This window comes from Neofelis nebulosa, chromosome 12, assembly GCF_028018385.1.
Source record: "Neofelis nebulosa isolate mNeoNeb1 chromosome 12, mNeoNeb1.pri, whole genome shotgun sequence".
In the NCBI taxonomy this organism is placed as follows: domain Eukaryota; kingdom Metazoa; phylum Chordata; class Mammalia; order Carnivora; family Felidae; genus Neofelis; species Neofelis nebulosa.
In genome coordinates, this window is record NC_080793.1 from 54999052 (window position 1) to 55014931 (window position 15880).

General features: G+C 45.1%; 1 pseudogene; it reads right to left on the minus strand.

Annotated features, from left to right (window-relative positions):
• Positions 1–1699: 1699 nt before the first annotated feature.
• Positions 1700–11741, minus strand: LOC131490761 (large ribosomal subunit protein P1-like; annotated as a pseudogene).
• Between the last annotated feature and the right edge of the window lie 4139 nt (positions 11742–15880).

The following is a 15880-nucleotide window of genomic DNA, read 5'->3' on the forward strand; positions in this document are numbered from 1 at the left end:
GATCATGGGTTAGGCCATGGAAGGAGCAGGCACAAAAAGAGAGACAAGGCATAACCTTTGGAAATTCCTACATTTGGAAGACAAATAGGTGATGAGCTCTTAAAGTAGGTAAGGAAATACAAGACCACGGAAACCAAAGAAGAGAGTATTTAGGAAAAAAGATATGCCTAACAGTAGGGAATAGGACAGTCAAGGAAGCCGAAATCAGAGAAAGATCCTGAGAGCAAGTTTGATTCCAGAGTGGTGATGAGTAGGGAGGGGTTGGTGGTAGGAGAGCCTAGACAACAGGGGCTACAAAGTGAGTACACAGGGTCAGGCAGAATGAATGGGCTGCTGACTCTCCCAAGAAATCTGTCAATGAAAGTCAAGAGACAGGATCAATTCCCTCCTGTTTTGGAACGTCACATGGCATAACACATACAAGTCAAGGAGGGGTGGTGGCTAGTAATTCTTTTTATATATGAATCTGCATTTTCAGGGGATCTGGAGAAAATTTTTTTTAGAGAGTCTTGGGAAGCAACATGAAAGAAAGTTCTAAAGCAGTTCTTCTAAAGAGGATGGATAAAACATATAATACCACAGGCTGGAAATGAACTTGCAACTTAAGAGATCACGATTTTGGCTTTTAGACAACATTCCACTAATAATTAGAGGAGAGAAAAACTATAGCCTCTGGGAGAAAAAAATATTGAAGTCACTTCCAACCGAGACACCAAGTTTCTGGAACCTGCTATTAATGCACCTGGCTACACATGGCCCTTATCTTGTAGATAAACAAGACAGCTTCCTCAAAGAGACACAGTATTCAGTGTTCTCTTACTGAGAGCTTCATTTCAAAGCATTCGCCTCATATCTTCCAACAGATTACAACAAAAGGACAACATTCTTTTGTTTTCCCTTATTATTTTTTGCAAGCTGCTGTCTCCGCACCATGTTACAGTGATGGTCAGATTAAAATGAGCCCTTTTAAAAACATTCAGTCGGTGAGTATTTGAAGAAGCTACACAAACTTCCAGCTCATATGCTGTGTGGATGTAATAACTCTATCATATGCTCTGGAATAAAACCAAGTTATGCAAAGAAGGGTGACGATTCCAGATGGCCCATACTTACCTCTGACCGCAAAAGACACACACACACACACACACACACACACACACACACACACACGAAAGCTAAAATAGTACAGTTAGTGAATCACCCCCAGTTTTCCAGTCGAGATAGCAAGACCTACTCTTCTTGGGGGAAATAGAAGGCTCATGTGTAAAATAATTTTGGCACATGGCTGCCTTTGTCTTCCTGTATATAACTAAGAGGCAGGAAACCAGGAAAATACTCATTGCTTACTTACTCTCTACCTCAAGCCCTTATAACTTGAGAGACCCCATTTGCCGTATTCTTTTCTTTTCTTTTCTTTTTTCTTTTCTTCTCTTCTTTTCTTTTTTCTTTTCTTTTTTTCTTTTCTTTTCTTTCTTTTCCTTCCTTCCTTCCTTCCTTCCTTCCTTCCTTCCTTCCTTCCTTCCTTCCTTCTTTCTTTCTTTCTTTCTTTCTTTCTTTCTTTCTTTCTTTCTTTTCTTTCTTTTCTTTCTTTCTTTCTTTCTTTCTTTCTTTCTTTCTTTCTTTCTTTCTTTCTTTCTTTCTTTCTTTCTTTCTTTCTTTCGTGTTCAGCTCTTTATTGAACAGATTACAGAAAACAGGTTTAGTCAAAAAGACCAAAGCCCATGTCATCATCAGACTCCTTTGATTCTTCTTTCTTGGCTCCCACTTCCTTCTCTTCAGCTCGGCAGCCATGATGGAAATGGAGGACCTCCTGCTGCTGCAGTGCCAGCGGCCAGCTGGCCCACCAGCCCCTACACTGCAGATGAGTCTCCTCATGTCGACGCTGGCCAGGGCCTTTGCAGACACGCCTGGCCAGAAAGGTTCAAGACTTACATCTGCTGTTTTAATGAGGGCATTGATCTTATTCTCGGTGACCATCACATCGTCGCTGTACAGGATGGGGCCAGAGCAGAGGCTGATGAGCTCCCAGACCGAGGCCACGATGCGGGGGAGTGTTGAACGGTGCTGCCGGGCACAGATGAAGTGAGGGGCTCACCCCAGAGCGGCCTTAGCTTCCTCGGAGGGACCAGCACCTTTCCAGCAGCTGAGGAAAGGGGCTGCCCCCTACTCATAAGTGTTCCTTCTCTTTAGGAGCTTACAGAATTGAAACGGCCACTGCATTAATTTTAATGTTATTTTATTTTCATAAAATTGCACGGCAGAAGATCCAAAAAACCAAAAACATTGCCTGTAACCATATTCTAAGACCACAATCTTTATTTTGATACATGTCCATCAGTCTTTTTTGCTTTGCGTATTTATGACGGAATTGTATTACAATACAGTTTTGCATTTTCTCATGTAATTTCATGTCTGAAGCACCCATTCAGCATCCATGCCTCATCCCAGGCACTAACGCAGAGATTCCCTACCTTGTCAAATAAAGCTACAAGGAGACTGCTGTTTACTAATTCTTGTCTCTTGAGGGAGACACATTAGTTGGTTAGATCTTAATCCAACTGTATGCTGTTCACAGTGTGTTTAGCTCCTTAAAAACAAAGAGACTACATCACTATCCAGAAGGCCTACCTGCCTCTCCGTCAACAATGTGATGGTTCTAGGGGTGTCTGGGTGGCTCAGTCAGTTAAGCATCTGACCATGATCCCTGAGTCTGGCTCTGTGTTGACAGCTTAGAGCCTAGGGCCTGCTTTGGATTCTGTGTCTCCCTCTCTCTTTGACCCTTCCCTGTTTGTAGCCTGTCTCTCTCTCTCTCTCTCTCTCTCTCTCTCTCTCTCTCAAAAATAAATAAACATTAAAAAAATTTAAAAAACAAAACAATGTGATAGTTCTTTCACCTCGGGGAAATCTGAAGAAAAGTATGCTCTCACTTTTTTGAAACCATCGATTGCCTGCTTACCAGACTCATTATCCTGCACTTGCTAAAAACTGCTTTGAAATTGGGATTATCACTGACTTCAACATTAGCCTAGAATCATGGTTTCTTTCTCCCTCCCTTCTTCCTCCCTCCCCTCCCCTCCCCTTCCCTTCCCTTTCCTCTCAAGCTAGTTAACATACAGTGTCATCTTGGCTTCAGGAGTAGATTCCCACGATTCATCACTTATATACAACACCCAGCTCTCGTCCCAACAAGTGCCCTCCTCAATGCCAATCACCATTTTCCCCACCATCACCTCCAACAGTCCTCAGTTTGTTCTCTGTATTTAAGTCTTCTTATGGTTTGCCTCCCTCTCTGTTTCTGTCTTATTTTTCCTTCCCTTCCCCTGTGATGATGATCTGTTAAGTTTCTCAGATTCCACATATGAGTGAAATCATGTGATACTTGTCGTTCTCTGACTGACTTGTTTCACTTAGCCTAATACCCTTCAGTTCCATCCATGTTGTCACAAATGCCAAGATACCATTTTTTTTTTGCCTTCCCTTCAAGAGAGATTTTCTTAAAGCCTACTATATGCCATGTATTCTGCATTAACCATGTGATATATTCCTCATAGCAACCCCAGGAAACAGATAGCATCTCCCTGTGTGGGCAGTACAGGAGGGAAAAAGTGAGGTATTCACCTAAAATCAGAAGTTAGGGAAACAAAATAGCCTCAGAGGGTTAGGCTGTGAAACCAACACAAAATGGAATGCAGAGAAGGAACTTAAAACTTTATGCTAAAGATATTTGTCAGGTTGGCTCCCAAGGATAGCAATATGGTCGTTTGGCAATAACCGTATCTAATGATTAAGTGTATTTTAAAGATTTGATTAATAATGGAAGCGTAGATGAGTGGGTGTCACCGAGTCAAATATATATATAGGCTGTGCATTCCCAAGCAGGACCATTGAGTTAGTAATATTCAGGAAACGTTTATTGAATGTCTCCTGTGGGCCATGCATTGTACTGGATGCTGGACATGCAAAGATAAGTAAGATATAGTATTTGCCGTCAAGAAGCTCAAAGTTTATTGGAGTTTATGGGGCGCCTGGGTGGCGCAGTCGGTTAAGCGTCCGACTTCAGCCAGGTCACGATCTCGCGGTCCGTGGGTTCGAGCCCCGCGTCAGGCTCTGGGCTGATGGCTCGGAGCCTGGAGCCTGTTTCCCATTCTGTGTCTCCCTCTCTCTGCCCCTCCCCCGTTCATGCTCTGTCTCTCTCTGTCCCAAAAATAAATAAAAAACGTTGAAAAAAAAATTAAAAAAAAAAAAAGTTTATTGGAGTTTCATAGACACAAAACAGAGGCACCTGGATGGCTCAGTCGGTTGAGCATCCAACTCTTGATTTCAGCTCAGGTCATGACCCCGGGGTCATGGGATTAAAAGCCCATGTCAGGTTCTGCACTGAGGATGGAGCCTGCTTAAGATTCTCTCTCACTCCCCCTGCCCCTCTCCCTGCTTGAGCTCTCTCTCTCTCTCTCTAAAATAATAATAAGAAGAAATAGACCCATAAGCAGATAATTAAAACAAGTGCATGAGGGGATACATTTTCTTGGAAGTATAGAGGAAAAACACTCACCTCATCTGGGAGGCAATGGCGAGGTTTCCTGGAGGAGGTGATCTTTGAAATGAGTCCGAAGGCAGCTTCTCGAACTATCCATATTAAAGGGCTAATCTTTTTCTCTTTTTCATTTCCAATTTGCTATGTAAATACAATGAAAATGGACGACGAGACCAGTCACATTCAAAAGTACAAACCCAATTTTGTTCTTAGAGTACGCCGATATGTAATGGCTCTGGCTTATTACTATAAAAGTTTCTAAATGCTTGCTTTTCACTTCTAGACTCACCTCATTTCACCCTAAAAAACTCAACAGGACGGTTGAGAGCCAGCACCGATGCTTAGAGCACACTTTGCAAGTGGCCTTGTGTTGAAGGATGAGGAGGCATCAGCCATGAGCAGGGAAGGGATGGATGGGGTGGTGGGGAGGGCAGCCTCAGCAGGGACATGGCCAAGTGCAGGGAATGGGGGCTGGGGGTGGAAGCACTGGGAAAATTCTTTGGGCCTCTCCAGTGACCCTTCCTTCCTCCTGTTCTGTGCGGGCTCTGCTTGCCAACTTCTCCCAGCCCTGTGCCTTCCATCTCTTTCCTTCTCTTGGATACATTTTTCTCCTTCAGGCCCTGCATTCTCCTCATCTCCTTCCAAACCTGTAATGGCGGCTTTTCTGGGACCAAGAGACAAAAGGGAAGAGGGGAAGTTGTGATTAGGGGAACTGCCCCATTTGTCTTCCTCTCCCTTTGGTCTGAGAACATTTCAAATTCTTTTATTTAGCATTAAAATTTTTTTAAAATGTTTATTTCTTTTTGAGAGAGAGAGAGAGAGAGAGAAAGACAGAGAGTGAGCAGGGGAGGAACAGAGAGAGAAAGAGAGGGAGATGCAGAATCCAAAGCAGGCTTCAGGCTCTGAGCTGCCAGCACAGAGCCTGAAGTGGGGCTCAAACTCACGAACTGTGAGATCATGACCTGAGACAAACGCGGACTGACCTGAGTCTTAACCAACTGAGCCACCCGGGCACCCTGAGAACACTTCAAATTCTTACTCTAACATTCCCAAGCTTGCAAAGTATGTTAGGGGTCAACAGAGAAAGGAACTGAAGAACTTGAATTTGTTAAATTCAATTTTATGAGTTAATGGAGGGAGGGGTCAGTCTCACATTTTCATTTTCTGAACCTAAAACCTGGAAAGGAGAAAGGGAGTAGAATTTTTTTTAAGTTACATGAACGTAAAAAAAAGGGTGGGGGCAGCTTTGTAACATGTAATTTTTTGGTTGTCCCAGCATCACTCATGCTCGTTACAAAATTTTGTCATAGCCTCAATTAGAATAATTTCTAATTCAGAACTTGAGAATCGGCTTCAGTTAAGCTTCTGGGTATTGTTTGGATGAACTGGCTTCCCTGGTTTCAGAAGGCTGTTTATTTGAATGATAAACTAAATATAATTGGCGTTAAACCTAGTTATAAACAGAGCAAATGATGCTTGTGTCGAACTACCCTGGGCACTCAAAGCAACACATGGGTGGGCAGAAGAAACCACGAGGGAAAATCTACAGATTCAACTCTGTCTTTAAAATGAAAACTTTTCTATTATATTAAAGACATCAAAGCCAAAATGAAATGGAAAACCACTGGGAAAAAGATGTATAACTACACTGACAAAGGACTAATATCTATGTTATACAAATAGTTTATCTACATGAATGAGAAAACCACTGAGCAGAGCATATAGTAGATAAATGTGTAAGAGGGTGTGAGAACCTAGAACAGACCCAAGATAAAAATGGAAGTAGTGAAGTAAAGATGTGTTTAAATGTGAATAAAATTAAATTAGAAAGAAATTCTAATCTCTAACGACGATCTTAGCCGTGGAAACACTGGAGGGAGTTGAAAGCCATTTGCCAGTTCTAAACCCTGTAACACATGCCTGCGTGATTATTTATGGCCAATAGACAGTTTATGTTTGGAGATGTTTTCCAAAAGGAAGAATACGTACTATGTACACAAGATACCATTGTAGCATTGATTAGAAAGCCAAAATGTTCAATAACAAGAGAATGAGGTATTAAATTATGGCATGTTGACTGGATGAAATAGAAGTATAAGCCCCTAAAAATAACTATGAAGACAGTAATTCACCAACTTCGTACTCTCATCACAGAAAAAATAGCATGTGGCTTAAAATATCACAGAATAAATCAATATAAATTTTTATTCTTCTATGATTGGACGCTATCAAATGGATATGCCTAAGACTAATAACTGGAAGAGAAAATAGAAGGCTGAAAGAAGTAGCTGTTTCGCTGTAGTGCAACACTTTTTAAATCTCCTCTTTCCTTCCTTTCTTGCCCCCCGAACCCCCACCTGCTTTCTTTCATGTTTGACATAATATGTTGGTGTGACTTTTCAAAAGCAGGCTTCCATTTGTCCCGATTTCTACACTGATTTCTTTGATAGCTAGTCACGTTAAATTGTTTTTAGGAACAAAGCTAATTGTAAATTGGTAAGTGAAAAAATTAATGAAATAGTGAATAATAAAGACTTGTCTTACGAATGGGCTATAACTTGACCTCCACTCCCCACACGTGGGAATGTCCTCTGTGTGTGGCACCCTAAGTAAAGATTTCCTACTGACCTCAGAAAACATAAAGCCTAGCAAGAAAGGAGGATGGACAGTCAAGCAGATAAAATGTGTCCTCTTCACTGTATTCATTCAGGAACATTTCAGTAAACTACTCCTGTGAACGACAATCGTGTAAAAACCGGTAAAGCAGGGCCATGAACGTGCTTGCCAGATGGAGACGTCTTTAAAGAGAGGACGTTTAAGGGGGTTTTGTCTACTTAAAAAAAAAGAATGAATTTTTATTTTAACAATGCAGTGCATGTCTACAGTGCAATGTGCCTAGTAGTTTTACCAAGTTTTTCATGACCTCAGACACGCCCTGCTCTCTCCTCCCTGGAGTCCCACAACTAAGAGGAAATAACTTCCAGCACTCTTCAGAGGCTTTCCTACTCCTGGAGAGTAGCCTCTCCAGGATGAAACCTCAGGGCTTCTGGGTGGAGAAGGTATTTACCTGGCTGTGTAGGGAGGGTAAGTAATTCCAGGGAGCAGCAACTTCTTGTACATTTTTCAGGGGCTCCTGCTCTGTCTTCCATGGCATCCAGCCCCCCTGGTTCCTGAATCCCCTCGGTTCTGCATTGAGACCCACTTTGTCACTTGGCTCCCCATCCTTGCTGCAGGCACTCAGCCACTTCTGGCCTGCTAAGTTGGGCATCATACATCTGCTTTCCACATTCCAAAGTTTTGTTGAAATACTTCATCACCTGTCAGCTTCTCTCTGCTTTGCCCTTGGGGGTTTATGCATCTTTATTAAAAAATCCTTTTTATACTCTTTTACTAAGTTTTCAGGAGGGAGCAGGGAAAATGCATCTTCAATTGGCCCCTTCTGACTCGGAGCCGTAAGTCATACTTTAAAGAGGAATTTAAGGGTGAAGACACGGGGGGACGAGAAGGGCATTTTAGGTCAAGGAAAGCAAGTCCGCGAACAGATTTCTGAAAGGCTGTGGCATCGTGTTTGGGAAATGAGGATCACAGTTGGCTGGGGTGTAGCGTGTACTGGATGGGGGGCCAGAGGCAGGTAGACAAGTCCCCCGTGGTAGACTGGCAAAGATGGCCCAACTTATTTTTCTCCTTGGACGCACACAGTCCTTGCAATGTGACTTTGTAGCTTCCTCCAACAAAGGAGGAGAATCTGCCCCATCTCCTGGAATCCAGGTTGGCCTTGTGGCGGCTTCAGTCAATAGAATGTGGCAGCAGTGATGAGGTACGGTTCACACTAGGCCACCAGCGGCCTTGTGTCTTCCACTGACCATCTTGGAACCTGGCCAGGCGCCGTGAGAACAAGCTCAGCCTGCTGGAGGATGAGAGACATGTGACCCACCTCACGTCACCCCAGCTAACAGCCATCCAGTCCCCAAAGCAGCCACCCAACTCACTGGTAGCTGGCTACGTGGACAAGGGAGCCCAGCTGAGGCCAGAAAAAGCATCTGGGCAGGTTCTTTTTTTTTTTTTTTAATTTTTTTTTTAATGTTTATTTATTTTTGAGACAGAGAGAGACAGAGCATGAACAGGGGAGGGGCAGAGAGAGAGGGAGACACAGAATCTGAAGCAGGCTCCAGGCTCTGAGCTGTCAGCACAGAGCCCGACACGGGGCTCGAACTCACAAACAGCGAGATCATGACCTGAGCGGAAGTTGGCGCTTAACTGACTGAGCCACCCAGGCTCCCCATAAGTGTGGTTGTTTTTAAGTGGTGATGTTTTGGGGTAGTTTGTGACTCAACTAGAGCTAACCAATATGGCCAACAGAAATTGGCAGAGGCATTGTGAGGCCGAGGAAAAACTACTGCTTAGAATTACAGGATCAGGTTCTAGTTCTTCCGTTGCTACCAACAGGTCATGTGACCTTGGGCCAGTCACTTAACCTGAGCCCTGCCATCTAATTAAAGATGCTGGATGGTGGACCACATAAGTGGTTTTCAAGCTTCTTGGCCAAGTAAGCCACCTAGGAGCTTGTTAAAAATAGCCATTCTGTCCCCAGTCTTACAAGATTGAAAAAAAACTGTAGTTTATTTCCTGGTGACTCGGATGCAGCCAGGCCAGCAGGCATCTCAGACACCAGTGTTCGAGAACGTGAGGGTGTCTTCCAGGTTGAAAATCCAGCAAGCTTCCCTCCGTTCAGTAGGTTTTGCTGTGGCTTTAGATGCTTGTCCACCAAGGTGCCTGGGTTTCTTCCTCCCATGGGGCGGCATCTCTTCACCTTCCTGCCCTCTAGCCCACTCCACTCCCCCAGGCTCAGGTGGCTATTTATGACTCCCAGGCTCACCACCTCAGCAGCCATCCATTTCTTAGCTCTCCCAAAACTCTTTTTAAAAATTTTTTTTTTAATGTTTATTTTTTTTGAGAGAGAAAAAGACAGAGTGCGAGCCAGGGAGGGGCAGAGAGAGAGGGAGTCACAGAATCTGAGCTGTCAGCACAGAGCCCGACGACGCAGGGCTCGAACCCATGAACTGTGAGATCATGACTTGAGCCGAAGTCGGATGCTTGACCGACTGAGCCACCCAGGCACCCCTCTCCAAAAACTCTTAATTCTTCAAGAAAATGGTCATTCCACAGTCTTCCATGGCCTTAACCCTTACTCTTAAACGGGAACCCATTCAGCTTTCTCATGTCCTTCCAATCACTGCTTCCATGGTCCTTTGGATTCTCTGATAGACAAGTGCAGGTTTCCAGTGTTCGGTGGCTGGCGGCCCATGAAGCGCCACACCTTGTCCAACCGAGGGTTTTCTTAGGCTCTGTGAACCAGTGTTTTATTTATTTATTTATTTTTATTTTTTTATTTTTTTAATGTTTATTTATTTTTGAGACGGAGAGAGACACAGCATGAGCAGGGAAGGGGCAGAGAGAGAGGGAGACACAGAATGTGAAGCAGGCTCCACGCTCTGAGCTGTCAGCACAGAGCCCGACGCGGGGCTCGAACTCACAAACTGTGAGATCGTGACCTGAGCCGAAGTCGGACGCTTAACCGACTGAGCCACCCAGGCGCCCCAATGAACCAGTGTTTTAAAAAGACCTGTCTCCTGCCTCTTGACATCACTCGTTTCCCATCTGGAGTGCTCTTCCCGCAGGCCCACGTCTCCCAAACTAGGGTGTCTCCTGGGTAACAGTTTTGCTATGGATACCAGTGGTTCTATCTCTCAAATTGAATAGCAAGCCTTGGTCTAAGCCTTCCTGTCATTTACTCTCAAATCACATTTCCTGTGTGTGGCTGGGGGAGGGGGAAGGAGGAGGAAGACTTTCCATAAACTGCATCCATATTGTATACTCCCTGTCCTATACCAGAAAAAAATTAATAAATGACCTCAGGACATCAGACAAAAGCAGTAAGGCACATGGCAAAACCAAAGTCATTCCCACCAGCCTTATGACAGTGGTTGGGGTTTGCAGGAGGCAGGCCTCCTGGGGGCTCAGGTAGAAGAGACACCCTCTGTCATCCTGGGTGACCCTATAGTCTGACCCCATCTGACACTAAATGCTCTCTTCTCTCTAGATTCCCCTCTGCACTGGGAGTCAGTTCCTCGAGGGGACGCTAATTAGCAAAGCTGAACAATTTGCAGATAGGTTCTACATCTTGTTTAGGATTCTTTTTAATTTAATTTTTTTTTTTTTTCTTGAGAGGGAGAGAGAGAACACAAGTGGGAGAGGGGCAGAGGGAGAGGGAGGGAGAGAATCCCAAGCAGATTCCACGCCCGACTTGGAGCCTGATTCGGGGCTTGATCCCATGACTGCGAGATCATGGCCTGAGCCAAAATCAAGAGTCAGATGCTTAATGGGCGGAGCCACCCTGGGACCCCAGGTTCTGTTAAGGATATAAAAAGTAGGTTTTAAAAATTCGTGTGGGTCAATAATGTTAATTTATTTTTTTTAATTTTTTTTTTAACATTTATTTATTTTTGAGACAGAGACAGAACATGAATGGGGGAGGGGCAGAGAGAGAGGGAGACACAGAATTGGAAGCAGGCTCCAGGCTCTGGGCCATCAGCCCAGAGCCTGACGCGGGGCTCGAACTCATGGACCGCAAGATCGTGACCTGAGCCGAAGTCGGACGCTCAACCGACTGAGCCACCCAGGCGCCCCTCAATAATGTTAATTTAATTCTTTTTATTACGAAGCCGGGGCAATTTATTAGATAACGCACATGTGGCATAATGCACTCAGAAGCCTAGAGCCACTTACTGTGTCCTCAGCCGGTGGTGATAAAATAATCTCTTAACAACTTAATTTCCTTGAAAGGAAATTTTATAGCAATAAACTTGGCTCTTGTTCATACCTTAAAGTAAACAACTCGGTTTCTTCGTTGTTTGGCCGTGAGTGAAGTTTCTGTCTTACTCATGGATCTTTGGGTAGATCTTTGCTAGCAATTTGAAGATAAGCCAGCCTTGTTGCAGACCGGATGGTCCTTTTCATGGTCTCTTACATTCATCTTAGTATGGCCTCCAGACTCTGTCCCCCGCACGCCGTCACCAGCTTCGTGGTGGTAGGGCACGTGGGCTCCCAGGGTCGACATGTGCTCCCACAGGATGAGCGCTGCCTCGTATTGGGAGAATTGAGTTCCACATGGTGCTGGGCATTGCCTGGGCTGAGTGACCAAGACCATCCTCCCAACCTCCCTGCCTCTCTGGTTCCTTATTCTATATAAAGGCACAGCAAAATTGGTCCCTATAGCTCTTTCAGTGCTGGCTCTGAGAACACATTTGTGATGACCATTTTAGTCCTTCAGTAGACTCGGAGAAAGCATCCAGAGTTCCTCACTGACTGATGGGGTCGGGGGTCGGTATCGGGTTTCCTTACCCTCCTATCAGCCCTGGGTACCATCTCTTACTTCAGAGGGGAATATTGAGACCTTTTGTTTTTGATTCAAAAGAAGCTTGGCACTAAATAACATTAACCGTTTATACTCTAAATGCCAGCATGAGCTTTGGAGTTCATTTTTCTCATCTGATCCTCACCCTATGAGGGAATCAGGACAATGGTTAGCATTTTTGTTTGACAGGAAAAGAAAATAAGGTCTTGCCACTCTAAGTCCCTGGTCCAGAGTCACGTGGCTAGTGATGTGGCCCGTGCCACCGAATTCAGGCTTCGCACTTTTCACCAGAGCCCTTTACATGCTTTACTATCCCTTCAAAAATGAAGCCGCCCCTCAGAGAGCTGACACCCCCATTCTACCTGTGTTCTTAACCTTTCCCGCACAGATACGCCGCAGGACGTGGTCTGTAGTAATTATAAGGAATTATAACCGCATATTCAGTTTCAAATTTCTCTCTCCACGAATTGGAGCAGGGAGCTGAGGAGGGAGAGTGGAGAAGAACTGAAGGAAAAGCCCTGCAAAATGAAGAGCCCTTTATCCAGCCAGCCACACACCTTCCTCAGACAAACACAGGTGCCTCTCTGTGCCAGGCTGGGTGCTGGGAACATAATGTGATGCAGGCACGAGGGGCTTGGGGGCAAGGGTGAGAGTCGGAGGAATCTGTGCCATGTGAATCAGCTGCCTCAAGTTAGTTGTTCAGGCTTTAGGACCCTAAGTGCATTCTTCACTGGTTCTCTCCTCCATCTTGGTTTCTCCTTTATCCAATATCAAAAGAAAATTAGGTGAGAACAGCACTGCAGCTCTAAGTGTGTTCTCCCAGGTAGCGCGGTCCAAAGGAAATAAAAGGCGAGCCAATAGGTGTAATTTAAAAACTTTCCAGCAGTCACATTTTTTAAAAAGAAAGAAAGAAGCAGGTAAAATCAATGGTATGTTTCATTTAACCCAATATATCCAGAATGTGGTCCTTTCAGCATGCAATCAATACAAAAATTACTGAGACATTTTACATTCTTTTCTGTGCAATGGGGGGTATCTTTTAACTTTTCAGAGCGAGCCTCATTTCGGACCAGTCACTTCACCAGTCCTCAGTAGCCACCTTTGGCTGGTGGCCGCCATGTTGGGCAGTGGGCACCACTGGGTTTGCCTCAGAGAACAGACTGGTAAAGCAGCGGAGTGAGGCTCTTGCCACCCTCGGTTGGGCGCCCCACTCCAAGGAGTCCTGAGGGACCTCTCCGACTCCTGCTCTGATTGTATTTGGGGGGGGGAAGCTGCACCACCCTTCCCGTTGATGGTTGATCAGCCACAGGGAGCCCTCAGCCTCCTTCAGGTTCCAGCCCCCGGCAGGCCTCCTTTCCTTACCGTGAAACATGACCACCGCCAGAGCCGGCCTGCAGGCGCACTTCAGAGAAGCCCGCGTTTGCAGCCCTCATGAATTGCTCTTTCTTTTCCACCACACACAGAAACCATTTCCCCGACTCCTTTTACCCCCAACGCCCTGCGGGGGGAGCTACACAAGGCTCCCTTTGTTTCCCAGGTTGGAGTTCCACAATGTACCTGCTTTTGATAAAAGCCTTACCCTGAAAAGCCACATTTTTGTCCCTTTTCTTCCTTTCCCATTTTTACAGAACCAACGAGCAAACCTTCACTTTCAACATTTAACCTTGTAAAATATGAGCAGGTTTCGACTTTGGAAGTGGATTTGAGAGCTCCCCAGCTCCCTGCCCGGGGTTTGGCTTTCTGAGAGGAAATGAGGAGCTAGGCATCGGTTCCGAAGGCTCCAGAAATCCCTGTATGATGCCTTTTGGTAATTTGGTGACCCTGCATTATTCTCTACTTCTTACTAAAATCCTTTCCTAACCTCAGGGGGTGGTGTCCTTTAAAGAAACGGGTTTTGCGAAAACTGTGCAGCTGGGTAATTCAAAGAAAATTAGGAAGCCCCGGCGTAAATGGAGAGATGGGAACGCTCCGCCCTGAGGACGATAGCTGCCAGTGTCTGCACGCTACAAAGTTGGAGCCATCCTCCCGCAACTCTCCCACCCCACCTCAGATAACTGGCTCCCGAGAGGGTATGTAGAAGGTGGGCTGCCGGGTCATCGGCAACCTTGTTTTCTCATTTTTAACCTAGAAACCTTACATTTGCTGCACAGCAGGACAGTTGGAAACCACATCAAAAGATCCTCTGACATTGTCTTAGGTACACCTTAAAAAAAAAAAAAAAAACAATGCTGAAAACAAAGCAACCTTGTGCAGGACAGGGACACGCTGGTGATTTGGAGGCTTATCACGGGGTCTCTGGACAGGGGGTACTTTTCACCTAGGCGACTGGAACCTTTACTTTTGGGAGAGAGTCTTAGTGTTATTGAGCCCGGTTTTCCCGTGGAGAAATCATGTTTTTTTACTCCTTTCATTCTCTCCCTCCCATGTGGTTGACTCCAGACTCAACCCTTTCCAGGACTTTGCCGCAGAGGAACCGCATTCAGTGACGAGTGTGGTGCATCTATGCTTTGTCACCCACAAGACTGCGGCCCAGGAAAGGCTGTGCCTTTACAGCACTCGCTAGCTCTTAAGGTGGCATTTTTTTTTTAAGGTTATTTATTTTGTGAGCGGTAGGGGGAGAGAGGCAGAGAGAGAGGGAAAGAGAGAATCCCAAGCAGGCTCCATGCTGTCAGCGCAGAGCCCGACTGGGGCTGGATCCTGCGAATCGTGAGATCGTGACCTGAGCCAAGATCAAGAGTAGGACACTTAACCAACTGAGCCACCCAGGTGCCCCCACAGGGATGAGTTTCTTCAAGCCCATTCCCTACCAAATGTAATTGCTTCTGTCCTTGGTTTTTGTCTCAGAGGGACGGCGACCTTCACCTGGGTTCACAGTCCCATCTCAGCCTACTTTCTCTGAAAGGTCCATCAAGCATCCTCTCTCCTTATATGTTTAGCCTACTTTCTAGCTTATTTCCCTATGCTTCCAAACAATGCTTACCCCCTGAATAAATCTATCTATCTATCTATCTATCTATTATCTATCAATCATCTCTCCAACCTGTCTTTCCTTCAAGTTACCACTCTCTGTTTTTTGGTAGCAAATGACAGAAAAAGTGACCTGAGGTTGAGCAAACAGAAGGGTTAATTAGAAGGATCCTGGGATGGCTCAGAGAACTGAAAAGAAAGCCAAAAGAGCTGAGTAACCAGGCTTCCAGAAGGAAAGACTAAAACAGCTCAGGTGCCTCGATGTTTAGGGACTCCCAAGGTTGTTCCAAAGGTCTCCCCCTCTCTCTATTGCTTATCTCTGCTTTTGTCTGTGTGACTTCAATCACTCAGACTGTATTTCTCTAGCAGGCTGGAACTATGGCTCTGGACATCTCCCAGGATCATGTCTTTTCAGTATTGCCACCAGAGAGAAATGACCAACTTTTCTCAGTTCCAGCTTACTAAGCCCCAGAGAGGGGCTCCAAGCTGCCTTTCTGGAGCCGTGTGCCACCCTGAAGTGGGTACCGGATTACAATATTCTCTGAACCATGTGGATAGAGCAGATCTCCAAACGAAGCCAGGTTCGCTTAACGAGAAGAAAAGAAAAGCACTGGGAGCAAAAATGGATTTTCATGATACACTCTATTTTCCTTCTTCCTTCTTCTACCACATTTGTTGAAGGCATTGCTGTGCTCTTTGTATCTACTTAATTAATTTTCATTCATTTGGGCTTTTGTCCTTACCCCTCCATCACTACGTATGCCTCATTAGGGTCACTGATGCCTTCCTTCTTGTTCTTGACTTCTCTCAGATTTCTGACCTGATGAAACCCTCCCTTCTCAAAAGCCTTATCTGTTGTGACTTCAGTCCTGCCACCCTCACTTAGTTCTCCTACTTTCCTTTTTATGTTTGACTGTCTTTGTTGGCCCTTGCCCCACTGATTATTTCTTCAAAATTTTTATTCC